This window comes from Crocodylus porosus, unplaced genomic scaffold (genome assembly GCF_001723895.1).
Source record: "Crocodylus porosus isolate Cpor-Errol unplaced genomic scaffold, CroPor_comp1, whole genome shotgun sequence".
NCBI classification, from domain to species: domain Eukaryota; kingdom Metazoa; phylum Chordata; order Crocodylia; family Crocodylidae; genus Crocodylus; species Crocodylus porosus.
Window position 1 is genome coordinate 19,032,273 of NW_017728925.1, and position 13,396 is coordinate 19,045,668.

The following is a 13,396-nucleotide window of genomic DNA, read 5'->3' on the forward strand; positions in this document are numbered from 1 at the left end:
CCAATGGCACAGAGTGAAACACACAGGAAACTACTGGTGGACCGTGCTGCAGAACTATTTATTTTATACACAGCATCAACGTACAATTTATGGTTGGGCTGAAGGGGATCCAAAAAGACAGCAAGAAAAATGATCAGGAGTTGGGAAAGCAAGTCACAGGAGGAAAGGCTGAAGGAACTGGGAATGCTTAATTTGGAGAAGGGAAGATTAAGGGGTGACATGGTAACAGCTTTCAAATATCTGGAAGGCTGCTGTAAGGAGGATGGCAAACAACTGTTGTCCCTAGCTGATGAGGACATGGTAAGAAGCAGTGGCTTTAATATGCAGGAAGGCTCAAGCTAAAGCTCAACAAAAGCTTCCTGAGCATCAGAACAACTAGACACTGGAGGAAAAGCACTAAGAGAACTGTGAAGTCCCCTTCACTGGAGTCTTATAAGGATGAGGTATCTGCCAGGAACAGTTCTGGTACAGTAAAACCTACCTCCAGGCAGAGGGCTGGTCTGGATGACCTTTAAGGTCACTACCAGCCCTATGATCCTATCATTAATTGTCCTACGAAAAATACCGTTGCAATGCAAGACATCCCTTTCACTGGAACATGGTAAAAGAATAATTAGGCAACGATTCCTACTAAACAAAATTACACCATAATTAAATCTACTTTTGCCATTACCTTAACATTAAATGCTAATGAGTCTAATGTCATATTTACATTAAAATTAAAGCTTATTCATATGAACACAGAGATAATGCGATCATTCAGAATAATTGTCACAAGTTGCTATTTCCACACTGAAATAGTGCATCTTATATACGGTTATGGGAGAAAGAGAACGGCTATTGATTGAAGGGTATAAAGATAAAGCAGTTACAGAACGACAATGCAAACACATCTTGAGAGGCTACAGGAAATATAGGCAAGTTTTCAATCTCTGCACCGAAACACCTGCAGATCCCATTTCAAAGCAGACAGAATAATAATTATCAGCACAGAGATAATCTGTATTCTCAATACTACATAAAGGTTATACAAAAAATACAGTGACATATTGATCTAAAGCTTGAGAGGTTGGACGGGAGAAGGGGAAACAAATCAATAAATCTGGAAAATGTTTACTATTTTTGGCAGAGTTTACTACAAGCCAAAATCTGTTCTGCAAACTGTTCTGAAAGAGCAAAGCAGAATTAAAAAACTTGGGATGGGAACAATACCTTCTGAGACCTGGCCCAGATTTATATGATTGGAGGTTTTCAAGTTGTAAAGTGAAGTTTATATCCATAGTAAAGTAATATGCATAACAGTGAACAGATATGTTTGTATAAAACAAAATACTGGGTGTTTTTCCAAGACCATAACTTGACCCACCTAAAATGCATCTGTTGCCAATTGCTATATTAGCCAGTTCATTTTTAAAAGGTAAAGGGATTAAAAGTTTCACTGTTTTAGTAAAGCTGAGAAATTTAAAAACAAAAGGCACAAATACATATTTTACCACTCAGATGTAAAATACCAGTCTGTAAAGTGGGGATACCGATTACCATCTCTTTTGCAAAGCACTTTGAGACCAGCCAATGAAAAGTAGTTTATAATACTTGGCTCTTATACAGTATTTCACATAATAATGCAAATACTGACAGGTCCTTAATTAATGCAGTTTCAGCAGGCCCCCAAGTTAAGCTAACATACTGTCTCTGGGAAATAGGACAGATTTAGAATTTGTACTTTTTATTCCAACGTCAGACCAATATTCATTTCTGTGTAAAATGTATAGATTAATCTTTGTAGCAGAACTGCATATGACCTTAGATAACTTGAGCCTACCATTTTGTGAGGTAATACACACCACGGATTAAACGAGGGATGGGTTGACAACTATTTCAGCTGGCGGGCCACTTAGCGAGTTTTGGTGAGCTGTTGAGGGCTACATACACAAAAACTTTTAGAAGATATCATTTTAACAAAGTTTAGATAAAAAACAATTCATACACTAAAATTCAAACATTTGCTATAACATTTTAATTTTATTTAAAAAATAATTTTTGTCTGGATTTATATTTTTTGAGTAGTGTAGTACTGCAACTTCCCTTGCCTGGCTGGGCATGTGGTGGATGGGAGGAGGATGAGGAGCTGCTGGAGGCAGGAGGAGCTGAGCAGTACTCATCTGGAAAGCTGTGCGTGTTGGCCGGGACCAGAGCTGTTAGTGGGCATGCAGTGGGTGCCGGTGGGACTGGAGTGTGGGCTGCTCTGGGCAGGAGCAGGCAGGGCATGGCCCCATGTGGACATTGCAGGGGCAGCCACAAGGCAGATGTAAATCAACTGTCAGGTCAATCTGGCCCATGGACCATATATTGCCCAACCCTGAATTAAACTAAAGGTGAGGTATAGAGAAGTAAACAGCAAACTCAAGCCGTTTGTTAGAATAGGGTATGCACATTGCTCAGTCTAGGTATGGTACTACTGTCAACCCTAAATACTAAAACACCATGACTCAAGGCCCCCAAAAGCAGAAACCTGACTTAAAATTGACTGGTTTGGGTACATATAGATGGCACCAGCTTAAGTGAAAGGATTCATAGTGGCTAGAACTGCTTCTAAGATTCACTGTATAGTTACTGTGTTAACTAAAGCCCGATCAAGCAAATCTCCATGTCCTGAATAACAAAAGGTCATGATTAGACTTTGATGGACACTATGCTTAAGAAATAGCCATATTGTCCTAATCTATTCAGAAGCCTTAGGAAAACCACAAATTTAAGCATAAGCAATACAGATTTGGTTTAGCAATTAATCTGAGTTCCCACAGTACTGAATTATTCCATTTTAATATAATGCTTTAATACTGCAGCTAACAAAACCTAAATATTCATAAAGACATACAGTCACCCCTTTAAAATGATACTTACCATACAACATGGTAAGCTTCAATAAAATAACTAGAAATCTAGACAATTAATAATCTTATTTATTGCCTTCTGCCTGACTTCAGACTAACACAATGTTTGTCTCTACCAATGTTTGTGATTCCGTCTCTCCCTCTCTTTTTAAAGACGTTTTTCTCCAGGTATACCAGTAAAATGAACAGAGGAAAAAAAACTATGCTCACTTTCTATGTCCTACAAGCTGCAGGAACCATGGATCACTATTTTTTCAGACAAAAATGTAATTTTTAAGTTAACTCTGCCCCTCAAGCAAATAATAAATTACTTCCTATTAGATTTAAAATAAAAATAATCACACTTGGAACTTAAACCAAGTAGGAAGGTAACAATGCACTTCAATGTTTTACTGGATCAGATCAGCCAAAATGATTTCACAAGGAACTTCTGACTGGTACCAGTAGCTCCGGATGCCTACTTTTGCACTGGTTCAGGAACAGTTTTTCCTTTCAATATTTTTGTGTGTCTGATGAAAAGACCAAAATCAAATAATCCACATCCTCCAAATCCCCTCAAAACAATCTTGTGCTTACAAATTAAGGAGAAAAAGAAACACACTTAAAAAACATTCATCAAATGCTCAAGCACATTCAGGAATTAATGCCTATTTTAGAAAAGCTGCCGCATTCTTTGGTTCTTACATTTAGCAAAAATAAATAAAATCACCACTTAAAGTAGTTTAAAGAGGTGTGTTTTCATAAGCAAAACTGGATTAATGAAGTTATGATACAGGCACAAAACTTACTTCTGGAAACTAACAAAAACATTCTTTTGCCCATTTCAGAGCCTAGCAATCTGCTTTATCTAAAATATTGTGTTTCTGATTTATGGACTGTTTGGAATTCTACTACGTTTTTGTTGTCACACTAATCAGGATGCAAATTATACCAACTGCAATATTTTATTTACTATGCGGTGGAGGGGGGAGAAAGGAGGGAATGGGAGTTCCCACACACACCTCCCCTCTTTCCTGATCTTGTCAAAGCTTCATTTGACTGCAAACAAGCTGTTCCTCAGCTAAACTGAGTTATCCCACATTAGGATTTTAAGTAAATAAGTAAGTATACAAAAATGCAGAAATTATAAATTAGGGCAGACAAATCTGTATCTCGACTCATGCCTGCAAAGAGCATTCTATCAATATAGTGAAATGCTAATCTCCTAATTAACAACCTAATTAGGTAATTATGGCTTTGCAGAGGGATGCCTAAATGAAATATGACAACATGGTCACCTCTTTATATGGCACCTGTGGGCCTTTTCAGCTGTCACTGCAAAGAGTGCAATATCAATTTGAACAGATGACAAAGTGTTGTCATTTTTCATTCTGATATTGTACTGAACGGTTTGGATAGAAGCAGTTTACAAAAGCAGCATATTGCCTGGCTTTTGCCTGATCTAAATATGTTCAAACACTCTGCTTAATTTTTAACGTCCATGATTATGCTGAATTTCTTATATTGGCTATTGTCCAAGTATTATGGAACATGCACTCTAAAAGCACAAAGTGATAATATCATGGTACACTGATGGTACAAGATAAGACTATCCTTCCTTAAATTAAAGTATACGTATGTTAGAATTTAATCAAAAACAGCAAAACAAAGGGTACATTTGTTCACAATAGGATTAAAGACCACATTCATTTACAATATATACGCACACATTAGGACCCTGCCAGAAAAATATGCTCTAAAAGAATATGCCATTCCTATTACTGATGAACACTTTTCTGTAGATCCAGAGGAAGGACGGTTATGAGACAGTAAAACCGTGAGTGCATGTAATAGGACTTTGGGTAAACAGGTATTTTTTGCTCTATCATTTTTACTCGAGTGAACTGAAGGGTTACTTTTAACAGTAGAAGGTACAATACATATTTGAATGGAGAGGTGATTTTTCTATATAACACCATCCTTAAAAAGCAATATTTTGTATTCTTCCAAAGGCAGAGTTATGTAAAATGCTTTAAATACATCAATTAAGTCTCAGTGCTCCTGAGATTAATGCATCATATAACTATTTGCAAAGGGGAAGCTGAGACACAAAGGGTGATGCAACTACAATCATGGAATCAATGATAGCGAGTCGATACAAAGAAAATAATAGGAGCTTAGAGTCCCAATTTCCATGCTTCAACTAGAACACAAGGCTAAATAAAACCAGAATTACAAGTTTTATAAATAAATAAACATAAAAAGCAATGTGTTCATTTACATTATTTCTATAAATGGATTTATTTGCACTTTATTAGGGATTTTTAATTTTCTACCACATTTACAGCCTTAAGTTGCTAGTGGGTATTTTGCACATATTAGAGTATTATTATTTCCAGATAAGACTGTCATATATTACATGTTGGTCTGCTAATAAATTTTGTACTTCAAATGCTTGTCCGTGGTGAAAGAGACATGTCCCAGGCCCTCAGTAACACTCCAACTTGCTTGAGCACCACACACAAAGCTGACAAGCCCTGGCCCTTCACATTCAGATCACTCCCCACATTCTTTGAGAGGTCTGCAGCAACCTCCCCCATTTTTCAGAAGCCATGTGGAAGTAGACTGATTGGGCCCATAGCCTGGCAGGTGCAATTCCACAATCGGTGGAAGATGCTCATTCCCTGTCGAGATTTCCTCAGAAAGGTAACACCACCTTTCTGCAAAGCCCACTTCCTGGCAGGAATTTTCCTTAGGGAACTGCCCCCAGCAGCGCTGGCCAGAGTACAAAAGGTCAAGAGGCCCACACCTAATGCAGACCCCGAGCAACCCAGGATCCTATAGCCAAGGGCAGGCTCCATAGTTGACTCTGTGAGGGACAGAAAGGGTTTTACATAGAGGTTTATTAAGTTGCTCAGTTTTATGCTTAAAATGTCTACCTGCACTGAAAAAATAAAGTCAAGGCCCTCCTCCCTCCTCTGAGAACACCACAACCTCAAACAGAATCAGGCAGAAGGCAGGGCCTTAGAGTAAATACCTTCAGCTGCTGACAGATGTGAAAAAAACCCAAAACAAACCAGAACTTTACAGAAAGAGGAACTGTGACCCGGCTTACCCAATGTCTGTATAGACTGGGTGATGCAGCGGGGTTTTTGGGAAGTTTTAGCCAACTGAATCAGCTTTAGATAAAAGTGACAAAAAGCCCCACTGAAGCGTGTGATCTATACAGACCCTGGGTGAGATGGGTCCAACTAACATGATGCCTCTTCTGGGCATGTGCTGCACTCAGTGCAGGAGTGCGCCAAGTTTAAAGTAAAAAGCAATCAGGACTCGTGGTAGAGGTGATACCTTTTATCAGACCAACTAGATTTTTGCAAAAAAATAAGAAATTCCTGGGCAGAGGAGCATCCCATCCATCTACCCCGCCATGAAACACTACACCCAGAAAGAGATATGAACACATTCCACTCACCAACAAACAACTTAGAGACACACCCAGAAAGGGTTCGCTACACCCCTCCCTGCTTTGAGGGAGCAGAGAGTGGGGTGCAAGTTACATTCATTGCAAACTGGAGATACGCTGGCCAGGGCTGCCTTAGAGTCTAACAGCTTAGTCTGGAAGGTGCCCCCCTTCCCTGTCTGACTTCAGACTAACACAGCTAATTACCTTTCTCTACACAGACTCTCACCCTCAGTCCTGTGGAATAGGGAGCCCTATTCAGCCTTTAAACAACCAGGATACTATGATTGTACTGACAAGGAACAATGGTAATAAGCTGATGGAAAACAGGTTTAGGTTAGAGATCAGAAGGCAATATATTACAGTTAGGGTGGCCAGAATCTGGAACCAACTTCCTAGGGAAGTGGTCCTCGCCTCTACCTTGGGCAAATTCAAAAAGAGGTTAGATGATCACCTGTCTGGGGTCTTGTGAACCCAGCATTCATTCCTGCCTGGGGCAGGGGGTCAGGCTAAATGATCTGATCAGGTCCCTCCTGACCCCAGCTACTATGCTACAGGCTGGGCAGGGGGCACACTACTGCTCTTGGTAAACAAGCCAGTCTTGTATCTGTGACCACTGCCTTCCCCTCGGCTCAACTTCCACAAGTGACAAGAGTCGACAAGTCTACCATGCTTACATCTCTATCAGTTTGCTTGCTTAAGAGAATTCAGAGACATCTGTTAATACAGAATTTGACATTTAGATAATTTTTCTTTAAGAATACTAAATTCCACAGGTTTATTTTTATTTATTTCTTTTTGCTACTGAGAAGAACGTTTAATAAAAGCAAAAAATTAGCTCTGGATATCCCAAATATTTATGCACATGACTAATTTTAAGCCAACAAGTAGGTTCACTGAAGTACAGTAAGATGATTAAGGCACTTAAGTGTCAGGAGAGAGAGAGAGAAAGAGTATGTGTGCGATATTTTACCTACTGAAATTTTCTTACAATTTAGGCAGAACACCCTACCAGCAAAAAACACTTAAAAAACAGCTTTTATAATTTAGCTAATTTTTTTTTAATCCAAAATTTCAGACAGCACAAAATTTCAAAGTAGTTTCTTAAAGAAATCAAATATTCAAAATATAGCTTGAATCAGTTAAAGTGCTCTGCCCTCAGAAAAGCAAAGTAATCAGACTTTCCTATAAAAAATACCCCTAAATATTTAAGTTACAAATACTGTCCCTTTCATATACTTTTACTGCAAATATGCACATCAGTCCTTAAGGATCTGACTTCAGGACTACACATCACTCCTTAAAGATCAGCTTCAGGACTACCAGTTGACGTATATAACTATAGGAATGGGTCCGTTTCACTGCTATTGAAATTGAAGAGATACAGTAGTGAAAATGGGTAGCTCTGATCATTTCTAAGCCTTCCACTAGGTGCTCAAATAAGGCCTGCAGAGCTCCAGATATTTGGTGGCTGGCAGCATTAACAGGCGTTCTCCTGCAGCCAAATTTCTAGACCCATAGTGAGCCCCGGGGACTATATAACACAGCTTCAAGCCTGCACACAGATCTGGGTGTGCCGCACTGGACCGACCCTGCATGGGATCTGGCCCGCAACCTGAGGGCCCTGCACAGCTGATCTGGCCCATGGGGCCACAATGCTGAAAACTGCTTCCCTTTTGTTTTAGAGCAGTCATGAAGAATAGAAACAGTTACAAAGTAGCAGTTACAGGCAGCATGAAATAAACCAGAGTACAGTTTAGTTGCAAGATAGACAGTGGGAGTGAAGCAGCTTCTGTGCTGAATGGATACACAAAGATTGATGTTTGTTACTATGTAGGCAAAAGGGGACAAACTGGGACTGGCATCCTATCAGACAGTCATCTCATGTTCATGTAAGCCAGGTGCCCTTGTTTTCATCTGTATCAATGGTAAAAGTATATTCGTAGCTGCAGACTGACATTTTGAGCTCTGCGAATCCATCCACGAATAACACTTACTGTACTTCTCCATGCAGCCGTTTTGCACCACATGTAATTAAAGTTAAACGCAATATGAAATCCAGTGTAAAAGGTAGGACGATTACCCCAATTTAATCCTGGTGTTTTTGTTCTCAATATTGATTTCCCCCCCCCTTTAAAAATAAACATTTCCTGACAATTCACACACTGGCATGAATCAAATTTCTTACGCTGTTTCTCCTGCCACCCAAAGTTAAGCTTTGAATGACAGTTTGGGATTTATTTTCTTTATTTGTATCTTCCATAGCATTTCTTAGGAAATGGGAGCATATTCCAAAGAAAGCACTTGAGAAATTGACATGTTGCCTGGCTGCTGCTCTACAGCAAATGAAGTTAAACCGAATACATTTTGGACAAGAAAGACTGTGATCACGCTTTTCTCTCCTCGTAACAGGCTCCGGCTCCCTGTGGCCAACCTGTTTCCATCTGAGGTGGAGATTTAGCGCCTGGGACGTGAAGCCAAGCACAGATGCAGCTATGGTTGAGCAAGCTCAAATCTGTTCATCTTAATCCTCTCTACCTTTGACTTTTCAAAGCTGCTCAGCAGTTAGGGCCCTACATTTCTGAACTCAGTGCATGTTTTAGTTTAAAAAAATGGGGGGGGGGGAAACATTTATCTTAAAACCTGCACTGCAGCAACGCTTTCCAGACGTGCTTCCCACAATGCTCCAGTGAGAGGAGCAGAGCAATGGGGCAGCTGCGCAAAGCAAACAGCAGCGTGCCCGCTGCACAAGGAAGAGCTATTAGAGAAACAAACACGCTGCTTTTTGTGTTTCTTATTTTCCAAAATCTGCCCAGCTGACGCAGGCAGGGGAAGCCGAGCTCCGTCCTGCTCGGCGTGTGCGGATGAAAGGCTCACGCCACTGGGGAGGCATAACGTGGTGCTGCACACCCAACGACGGGAGGTCATGGCGCCGGCACGGGCAGGCCCGCACATGCTGGCTGGGTCGCAAAGTACCCTGCGCCACGCCCGAACGACATCCCCTCTGCCCAGGCTGTGCGTTGGACCCAGCCCCTGCTGCTAGCTCCGTGCGCGGGCTCCACCGCGGCCCCACCGAGGAGCTCTGGGCACGAGGCCCGCAGCGGCACAGACGTGGGGCAGGAAAAGATCCCCCCCGGGCTCCGCGGGGGCACTTACGGGCGCCACCTGCCTCGTCCTGCCAGGCCAGGCCGGGCCGGCCGCTTCCGGGCCTGCGGGAGACGCCACCAACACCGGACTGCAGGAACGGTGACCGCTGACCCGGAAGCGCACCCCCTCCCGGAAGTGACGCCACGCCCGCTCAACGCGCAGGCGCCGACGCCAGGCCGAAGACAGGGCCGCTGGCTCGGCTCTGCGCAGGCGCAATGATGCGCCCGTCGAGGTAGCGGCCTGGACGGGGTGGGCAGGTCGCTTCTTTCGCTGTGGGGCCGCCTCCATGGCTTGGGAAAAGCCATCCAGGCCGCAGCTCGGGGTCGGGGGTCTCTAGCCGGCGGATGTAGAGCCACTTCTCACTTAACGTGGGAGTTACCATCTTGAAAAACACGACAACGTGAATCCAGTTCCGTCAGTCGTAGCCCAAACAACGTTATAATTGGATGTTGCGTGACTCTAAATGAGCATGCTCACTAATAGAGCACCACATCGTGACGAGACGCCGTGAAGCGAAGAATACCTGCAGATGCAGTGGCGAATGAAGCACAAGGCTGACGTTGGCTCCTGATTCCCGCTTCCTTAGGAATTGATGTCAGCCTCGTCAGCAAGAGCGAAGCTCTGCGCTGAATATTGGACACCCTGTCCTGTCCCATCACAGCTAAGCCGAAGTACTGGGAGCGGAGCCTGGCGCTGCGGGCTGGCACAGACCCATCCTGGCGAGACGGGCTGTCGTGTTCTACCTACATTTCTACCGCCTTTTATCCCCACATGCAGTAAGATCTTTCTAGCACAGCTCCAAGGGTCCCAAAGACCTGAGCTGCCACCACAGCTGCTGAAATGCTGTACACCAACCTTAGTCTAAAAGAAACAGAGCTGGAAAATAAATCATTTCTTTTTCCAGGAGGCTTGATTCTTACACATTGGCAGTCTAACAACCAGCCACAGAACACCATGTATCCACTGATTTTGGGTACACAGTAATCTCCAAAATGTGGACACTGTTTCTGTTTATGGATGATTTTAGAATAAGAGTCCCAGCAAGGACACTTTGAATCTTTCAAAAAAAAAAAAAATCAGATTCAAAGTATGTGTTGTCAAGCTCAGTGTCCAAGAATGTGTAATTAATTGTGTCTCCCTTAATATATACTGTGTTGCAATGGCGAGAACGGTTATAAATAAAAGGAGACGTGGATAAATTTATAATTAAAAATGCATTAGAAATTACAAGCATAATTTATTTACTAATGTGTACTGGAATAAATTTTCTGTGTAATATTTTAAAATGTGGCATTAATAAATAATCGTAAGCATAAAGTGGTGTTTTGCATCTACATGTATTTTAATAAATATTAGCATTAGACATGCTACAAAATTCTAATAAAATTATTCAAATAAGAAAACCAAACTTAAAAAGTATCACAAATGGCGTCTATTGGAATGAGACAAGCAAAGGTAACCATACTACAAGCTGTACTATATATCATTTTTTTTCTTCCTTAAATATTCTTGAAGTGTGAAAGTTTTCTTTAAAATAGTTGCAAAGGAAATTTGTGTGTGTGTGTCTAAAATAAATATTATTTTATAAGAGAGCACTAAAACGTTCCTGCAATTAACAGTGCTGCAACGCTGGGTCTGGGCTCCAGTTCCTACCTACTACAGTCTTCCTGTGTGACCTCTATCAATATCCATTTTTTATTTACTTGTTTTACAATACCCAGCAAGCTTATGCTCTCTCCCTAGCTGATGAGTAAAGCAAATTCCACCTTAAGTCCTCTTTTACACTGTTTCTAACTCTGACAAAGCTTTATCAAACCTTGCAGAAAAATTCTCATTAGCATTCTCAACAAACAGTAATTTTCAGGTCCAATTATTTTTTTTTCAAGCCCAAGTTCTTGAATTATAGGTCATTAAATGATTTGGATCTAATGGTCATTCTGGTATATTGCTGTCCTTCCAAACTTTCCACATTATTAGATGTCACTGAAAATACATGCCTCAGCCCTTTTAGAATAAAATGGGATGCATTTAAACAAAGATAATTTTTCCATAAATTATGCATCATTTGCATTGTAAAGCTGAGGTGTGTTTTGTCATGAACTAAGACCCCAGTGCTCTATGCACTATGTTATCAGAAACCAAGGGATGGTCAATGCCCCCAGCAGCTTAAAAGTCTTCCTATTGAAAACAAAAGATAAACGGAGGAGTTTAGGGAAACAATGGGACAATGCTGGCCAGCCTGGTAGAAAGTAGTATCAGAGCATCAGCAGCCTAGCCATTGCCAAGGATGCCACAGCAAAAGTTTTAAGATTTGAAGGAAAATAATGCAGTAACTTTGCAAATACCTACAGGGAGCTGTTTCCACGGGTTAGGGGCAGCACAGGAGCAAGCAGGCAGCTGTTTGAAAATGTAATGAGTGGATAGTAGTGGCATAATTGGCTAATTGAAGGCCGTAATCAACATCTTGATAGAGCACAAAAGATGACAGATAAGGAAGAGAGAGGCTGTGGAGGGTATGGAAAGTGAAGACACTACTGCTTATCTTTCATGCGATAAGCCATTGGAGGGGAGCAGAGAGGGATGTCAGGGTCAAAGGAAAATAATCGTTACAAAAACATTCTGGATGAACATCAGTGGGATGAGATTGCATTCAAGTTTCGGCAATCAAGGGGAAGTCATGAGGACATGGGTGGGAGCATTAGTTGTGGGGAAGGACAGGAGAGGCCTAGAGATGTCTTACGGGAATCATCCGGAAGATTTCAGTGCACACGGACATCAAGATCGAGAGATGACACTCGGGCTACGGGCCTGGGCAACAGGCGAAATGACAGTCATCTCAGCTGTGCTGGAAAAGGGTGGCGAGGGGAGCTTGGGAGGAAGATGAAGCCCTCTCTTTCAGTCTTTCGGCCAGACACCTACAAAACACATGAGGAGCTGTTAGCTTGGACATGTTCCCTCCCATCTAAAACCACCCTGTGACAAAGCACCCCCAAAGCATTCAATATCATGCTGATGATCTGCAAGGTCCCTTCCAGCCCCTAACATCTGTGAATCTACGTTATATTGATGGCAGTCCCCACGCTCCCCAAGCCAGGGGGGCCTGGTTTGTGCGCTGGTCACAAGTGACCCAGGCCCGCTGTCTGCAAGGCCGCCATCAAATGGGTCATTCCCCTTGTGCAGAAAAGGGGCTCCCAGAAACCCCCTATTTTGTTCTGTCCAGAGGGCCCAAACCAGCCTGGTTTTGTAGTCATGATCCCAAGAGGCAGTTTTCAGGAGCGCGGTGGCAGCTTCAGAGCTGCACAGGCCTCACCGGCAGTGACAGATTTAAGCTTAAGCTGCTTCAACTACAGCTTGGGGCCTCCTCACACGAGGGGCTTCCAAATAAGAAAAAAAAACTGGACATTTTCATTCTAATACAACAAAAATATACATAGATACGGCTCCCCAGTTATTATTCGTGTCATTGGTGATGTGTAGGTGATGCAGGCAGGTGCACAAGCACCCCCTGCAAAAAGGCACTGCCACCCCCCGCGCTACAGTGTCTGCAGGTGGTCCCGTGATCATCGCTGGCACCACCACGCTCCCGCGGCTGACAGCCGTGCCCCCCAGCTTCCAGCGCTCTTGACTCCCCTCATGATTCCAGGTGGGACACTGCCAAAAAATAATTGCAGAAAAAGATCTTTTTTTTTTCTGTTTGGCCACCTCTCAGTGGGTGTGAGGACACCACGAGGTGTCAACTTCCGCCTCCCAGATCACCACGTGAGGATGCCGTGGGCACCCACGAGTAGCTCCAAGCCGGGGTGGGGGGGTCCCATCCGGTGCCTAGCGGAAGCCGGGCCGCCGGCGCGTTGCCATGGAGAAGGAGGAGGCGGGGCCGGCGCCGCCACGTGACCATTCGAACTCACCAATCCGAAGT

The 13,396-nt window shown here is 42.8% G+C and overlaps 1 protein-coding gene across 7 annotated transcripts in view; it reads right to left on the bottom strand.

Moving 5' to 3' along the window:
* Positions 1-12,383, bottom strand: part of MAPKAP1 (mitogen-activated protein kinase associated protein 1) — a 137,907-nt gene extending 125,524 nt beyond the window's left edge. Inside the window, exons 1-3 of one of the 7 annotated variants that reach the window (XM_019541045.1) lie at positions 12,221-12,383; positions 11,830-11,877; positions 9,844-10,341 (exon numbers count right to left, since the gene is read on the bottom strand). The gene's annotated coding sequence lies outside the window, so the exon portion shown is untranslated. Of the gene's footprint in view, positions 1-9,489; positions 9,586-9,843; positions 10,805-11,829; positions 11,878-12,220 lie in introns of those variants that run through there. The other 6 variants (XM_019541046.1, XM_019541049.1, XM_019541050.1 and 3 more) reach the window with 6 other exon arrangements.
* Between the last annotated feature and the right edge of the window lie 1,013 nt (positions 12,384-13,396).